General features: G+C 40.9%; 1 long non-coding RNA gene across 1 annotated transcript; it reads left to right on the top strand.

Annotated features, from left to right (window-relative positions):
- The first annotated feature begins 1,007 nt into the window (after positions 1–1,007).
- On the top strand, positions 1,008–6,550 carry LOC143421160 (uncharacterized). Its single transcript, XR_013100910.1, has 4 exons — positions 1,008–1,097; positions 5,081–5,218; positions 5,321–5,340; positions 6,413–6,550. It is a non-coding gene; the product is annotated as an uncharacterized LOC143421160 (long non-coding RNA).
- Positions 6,551–6,773: the final 223 nt, after the last annotated feature.

Below are 6,773 nucleotides of genomic sequence, written 5' to 3' on the forward strand. Positions count from 1 at the left end.
CCTTTTCAACTAAACGTTGTTCTTGACTTGAACTGAACATTCAGTCACTTTCTCTTATTGTGCAAAACATATATTGTGGCTTTGACCCAAAAAATACCTGTATGGAAATCAAAGACTCTCGGCACAGTCTAACAACTGGATAAACTTGGGAATTAAATCTCCAGCCTAACATTGTCACACTACAAGACCTTCATCATCAGCCGCCACTGCGGTCTGTCACTTTTATAACATCCCACCCAGCTTACCTGTAGAAAAACAGAAAAACAGTCAATCAGTTCTTTCTGCGCGGGCCGTACGCTGCATCTTCACTACTGACTAACACTCGTGAAGCGCCAGCTACCGATGCGTTCGAGACTGAGTGCCCCCTGCTGGCGAACAGTACAATCGACATTAACAGTGGCCTTTCCAAAAGAAAGTGTCCGTGAGCATAAAATAAAATGGGGGGGCTACGATTTTCATGTCTTTATCTTTATCATAGCGCCACATATGTGAGGACGCATGCATCCATGCGTGTAACACGTGTCTCCATAATTTGGGCGTGCATGGCTGCCAGTGGCCAGTTTAAGTTTACTCAGTATGAAAACAATAAAGTTTATGGCGTGAAATTTGAACATTTCTGCCTGTGTGTTTGTGTGTGACCTCTCTCAGGCCTCAGGGATTGGTCAGCTGAAACTGATGCTCCTGCTGGGATTGGTTGTCCATCAAATCTGGAACTGATTGTGGGTGGAGCCAAAGACAGAAGCTTTATCTGCAATGAAAGTTGTAATAAAAAAGACAAAATAAAAGACTTTATTTTTGAAACTATTCGAGTGATTGTTTGTTTATTTTGAACAGCTCAGACCTGCCTTATGTTTTATTATCAGCGCTTACATCTTTCTTTAAGTTCAGTGGCCTCATCTTAAAAAATCCTGTTGTGTCCGACTCACAAAGCTGAGGCTCATTAAAAGCTGTAAGTTTTCTCTCGTTTGGAGAGTTTCCATTTAGACACTCCCCCCCTCTCTCTCTGTCTGTCTCAGTCAGTTTGTGTCTCTCGTCCAGGATGAATGTGTTGCTCTCCGTCTCTCTCTGGCTTGCTCTGATCATGTTGTCCTGTTGTGGTGAGTGACCCATGACCTTTCACATATCTGTTTTAATTAACAGACTAAACCTGCTTTTGCACTCAAAGGTCTGATATTGATCGAAAGATTCATGAAGGTTTTATCGGCTCTCAGAAGAAGTGTGTTGCAGTCTTTCAGTTACAGGTTGAAGAGTTATTGTGAGTTTTTTGTTTGGCTTATAGACTAAAATTGCTAAACAACACTGTAATTGACGACATCTCTTTATAAACCGCTTGTGGACTCGCCCTTGAACTGAAAGCCTAAGCGACTTGCTCCATGATGCTCACGGTTGTTGACGTCTTTCTCTAAAAATATGTCGTAGAAAACCAGGTCATTTAAAGGTGCTGATCTACTTTACTTGACATGTTCTGGTTTTTACACTTAAGAGTAAAACTGGAGTGTAAGCAGCATTAAAGATAAACCTAGAAAAAAACTAATGGCAGCATAATCTATCTGCATAAAAACAAAAATGTTGTCATGAAATAAAAAAAACATCTCTGAACAAAAAGATGTTTTAAGTCATATTTTAGCAGGCTGTACAAAAAAGCTGCACTGATGTTAGCGCACAAAATGTGTGTATTGATGAAAATGTTCTTTGCAGTCAAGCCTCAGAAACGTTGCATCTGTGGGTTTGGATTTAGAGTGCAGACATGAAGAAAAGAGGAAATGAGGTGGCTAAGATGTAGCTATGTGGGTATAACATGCAAACACTGTGAAATCATCCAGCCTCGTCATACAGTGCATCCAGAAAGTATTCACAGAGCTCCACAGGCCTGTCTGTGAATGTCCTTGAGGTGCTCAGACAGAGTCCAGGCTTAAACGTGAGTTAGCATCTGAAATTGGCCTGAATGCTCGCCATCCAACCTGTTAGAACTTGAGAGGTTCTGCAAAGAAGAATTCTGCCCAGCTTTAGCAGGTTTCTCTTCACCATGGAAATAATTCTGTGATCATCTACCACTGTTGTCTTCCGTGGATGTCCAGGTCGTTTTGTGTTGCTGAGTTCCCCAGTGCCTTTTATCTGACTAATTAATAATTGCTGGTGGCTGATGCCCTCAGACGTTGGTGTGTTGGTGGTCCTTGTCGTCTGGGGCTGGGCGCTCATGTATGTACCGGCTCACTCCTGGTGGCCGATTGGCGGGGCCGGGCGTAAAAATTTTTTTCTTCCACAGTAATTAAATAGATTCAGCATCTTCCCTCAACAGAATTGCAGACTGCACAGATGGTACCTTCCCAAAGAAAAAAGTGCTATAGCTTAATAGGGTATATTAGAGTTAATAGTTACTATATACAGTAAAGGAATTCTATCAGTTTTACATCAGATTAAAACTTTGTAAAATTCAGATAATTATTTATTAAAAGCTCGACATTTTAAATGAGAATAAGAAAGAAAAGTATGTCTTTGTGCCCCCTTTTCCCTGTTCATGTCCTATCGGCCCCCCTGGCTAAACCATGCTAGATCCGCCCCCGCACAGTTACGTCAGCTGTAGAAAAAGATCCTGGTGTAGAAAGTAATATTAAATAAATTCTAACAACAGCTTATCAAGCTTAAACGTGCTGCTGTTGTTCAGCCGCTGGTTTCCTCTTTCTGAGACGGACTCGCGACAGAAAAGCCGATCAGCTGATCATTAATCAATTTCATGATTGAAGTAGCAACAGGAGAGGGAGGGGGAGGCAGTCGCTCCATTGTTAAGCTTAACGTGGGGATGCTTGAAAAACATTCAGACATGAACTTACACACTTGCTTTACTTCTCTGGGATAGCTCTCTCAGAGATGAAATGCCGGTTTGGAAGGACGTAGCGAGGCTCCAAATGCTCAACCAGACCGCCATCAGGTCTCGCACGCCACAGCCGCTCTGTCACATGACGCATACTCTTTCGACGTGCTATGGTTATGAGCCGAGTTACGCCATGTCACAAGTTTTGTGAGGTGTTTCTGTGATATTTAATGGATCAGATTACATTTTTTATTTCTCTCCAATATCCGATCCAGTGATGTAGGTCAGTATCGGACCGATATGTAATATCGAATCCGTCCATCTCTACTCGCCACACATTTTTGTTTTTTCCTTGAGGGTCGCAGTTTCCCCGCGTACACTGACCACATATATCCAAATAGAATTACACCTGTAATCTTGAAATTTTGCCTTTATTCTCGAAATGATTAATAATATTTTTCTTTCTTAATGTGGCCCTAATACTCCTTGGTAGTATATTCAGTCTGCATGTGAAGTTAAAGCAGACTAACAAGAAGACAAAGGTTTATTTTCAGTGCTTTTTCACTTCCTCGTCAGTTGAGTCTGATGTTTAAAGTCGTGAAGCTCTTTCAGTGAGTTTGTGTCTGTCGTCCAGGATGAATGTCTTGCTGTCCATCTGTCTCTGGCTGTCTCTGATGATGTTAGTCTGCTGTGGTGAGTGAACTGGAACCAGAACATCCTTTAATCCCTCTAAAATCCAGTGTGGATTTAAGCTGTTTTACATGAAAGATGTGATGCTGATTGAGAGAACGATCACGCCTGTCCTTTTTTGGAGGGAATCAGGATGTTTTCTGCATTATTTCTTAAAATAAGATTATTTGCTAATTATTTCCAAGCTTTTGGCAACACTAACTGCTGGATTCACTTCAACAGTCCTAAAAACTAAGCATGCACAGTCTTCAGACGTGCTCCATGGAGGTCATCCATCAGCAGTGTTGGTCAAGTTACTTGAACATAGTAGTTAAATAATAATTATTGATTACTTCTCCAAGAAAATAATTCTGTTACTTATTTTCAGAAGTAATTAGTTACTTATTACTAGGGATGGATATCGTTTAGGTTTTATCCGATACCAGTACCAAACTGGTACTTTTGAAACGGTGCCGGTGCTTAAACAGTGCTCGAACCGGTGCTTAAACAATGGAAAAAACACAAACTTTGTCCAAAAACCTCTCATGTTTAACTGTTTTCCACTTTTTCTTTGGTCATTTTAGCCTTTTTGGCCAGGGTGAAGGGAGTATCTGCCATCAAACAAGAGGACAGCTGCATGTAGCTATGATGATGTTTGCTAGTTCACCTTACATGCATTAATGTAATAACGTGGTTAGCCTACTCAACGTAAATTACACACGAACAACATTAAGCTACTCACGCAGAGAAGAACGGCTGCTGCTGCATCATCATCCTCATCATTTCTGCTACACTGGCAGGGCTAGGGGCCAGGACTCTCCTCTTCGGGTTTTTGGGGGATGTTGCTAACTCCGGGTCCGATAACAGGCACCACACCCGCAGTAGACGTGCTCGGTGTGAGGTCTCGCAGCAAATACGGCGCATTTCTCAGCTTTTAACAAAATGCTATACGTCACCAGGTGTTTCATCGGATTCTTGGTGTTACCTCCTTTGACAGTATCACAGTATCAGCTTAAAGCACTTGTTGCTGCTGAGTTTGCATCTTTTGCTGTGAAGTACAGCCAGACTTTTGACCGCTTCGCTTTGGGCATTTTTAATCTGTAGCTCTGCTCTAAAAGAACGTACGTACCTGGACCCGCCTACTATCCTCGGAAAGGTAAAATGATTGGCTAGAATCCAAAGTGTATCACAGCTCAGGAAAAAAAAAGCACCGAAATATGCGCTGCTTTTCGGTCTGGTTACTACCGTTTATGTCAGATCCGGTGCCATCCTGTTGGGTTGCTCTTACTCTGCTCATCATAACGTCACATCAGGGTTCACTCCCACCGGTCTTGACCCCAACTGCCATCTTAACTAATTACAGGATGTTTCGTTAACATCCTGTTTTTTTAATGCAATTACATGAGAGAGATCAGTACAGGAAATTTGTTAAACAACGTCATACCACTAAATTAATATTTGGTACATTAAAACCAAAAAGTTCAATAACTGAAAAACCTGCCAGGCTTGTAGAGTTTGTTGGTTGTCTGTAGTTTGTTTTTAGCCCACTTTCAATCAGGTGACATGATTATATTGTTTCTGCTTAATCTTCATCGCCAGGAATCGTTGAAAAGGAAAACTTGCACCATGAAGAAATCGCATTCCTGCAGAATTATTACTACAGTTATCATGGCTACGTTTATTATGACTACGATAACATCCTAGAGAATAACACTGGGAATGACCACAATAACTATGGTAACTTCAGAGCACCTGCACAACACAGACACTTTATCTAGTAACACAACTATTACTGAGCTGTACTCACAGCAGCTTCTGTGCTTTCTTGTGTCTTTCTAGAATTTGTCCCCATGAACAAGGTAAGCCATCTTTTTTCAGATGTACTGGTAAAGGACAGAATTACAACTTAAAACTGGAAAAGATTTATTTGGTTATTTTGCTTTTCCTTATTTTTGTCACATACTATCATGTAATAACTGTGGACGATCACATTAAGCACAGCTGAACTGCAAAAACACACTGAAACACCTCCAGAAATCCTGATTACACATGTCACAAAATCAGTGTTTAACATCAGAAAATCCAAAGATTTTTTTTTTGTGTTTGAGCTTAAATTTGTACTTTTTAAAACTTTAAACATTAATATTGGAAATAATTAGAAAAAAAACCCGACTTTATATTCAGGAGGTTTTCTGACAGATGCCCGCTGGATTCACTTCAACAATCCTAAAACTAAGCACAGCTAAGCAGAGATCAGCCATCAGTGTTTAGCTGACTTTTATTTTTCCGACGTTACTTCAAAACTACTTCAAAACTACAAGTAAAGCTGGCGTGTAAGCCCGTCACTTACTTGTGGCTTTTTAGTTGGTCTAACTTTCCTGCAGACGCTTGATAAACAGTTTCTGTCCCGTCTGCATGTTTGTGGTTTTGTGTCACGTATGTGAGGAACACCTGAACTCAAACACAAGCCTGTGAGCTTGTTGTAGAACGATGATGTGGAGCACCTTTGAGCTTTTATCATCTCAATGTGGTGAAAATATCTGAGTGATGTTCGCTTCATTGAATCTGTGCTGTGAGGAATAAAGGAAGCTTTAAATAAGGATTCTGATGTGGTACCAGCACGCCATCTGTAACAAACTAATCACTTATGTTGATGACAACAACTTATTTTTATCTGATGACAGAATTTTAATGACATTACAATCCATGAATGTTGGCAGCATCACCCACAAAAGAAGCGTCATCGGAAAATTCCAGCATTTTTAACCTTTGAGTTTGGCCGTGCATGGCTGCCAGTGGCCAGTTTAAGTTTACTCAGTATAAAAACAATAAAGTTTATGGCGTGAAATTTGTGCCAGAAGAACATTTCTGCATGTGTGTTTGTGTCACATCAGTCAAATAACTATTTGACCTCTGTGTGACCTCTCTCAGGCCTCAGGGATTGGTCACATGAAACTGCTGCTCCTGCTGGGATTGGCTGTCCTTCTGATCTGGAACTGACTGTGGGCGGAGCCAAAGACAGAAGCTTTATCTGCACAAGTTGTAATAAAAAATAAAAAATAAAAGACTTAATTTTTGAAACTATTTCATTCATGGAGTGATTGTGTTTATTATTTTTGGCCACAACCGTCTGCGTCCCTGCACTATGGACCACCTTGAAGTTAAAAGGCTGCAAAGCCAGATTCCACCAGGTGATCTGGGTGTTGGGATCATTTATGTTGTGGGGCCACTGTAGCGAGGTGTTTTCTGAGCAGAGGGTGAATGAGTGTCCCAGGAGGTAATAATGCAGGAA

Source organism: Maylandia zebra, linkage group LG11, assembly GCF_041146795.1.
Source record: "Maylandia zebra isolate NMK-2024a linkage group LG11, Mzebra_GT3a, whole genome shotgun sequence".
Classification (NCBI taxonomy): domain Eukaryota; kingdom Metazoa; phylum Chordata; class Actinopteri; order Cichliformes; family Cichlidae; genus Maylandia; species Maylandia zebra.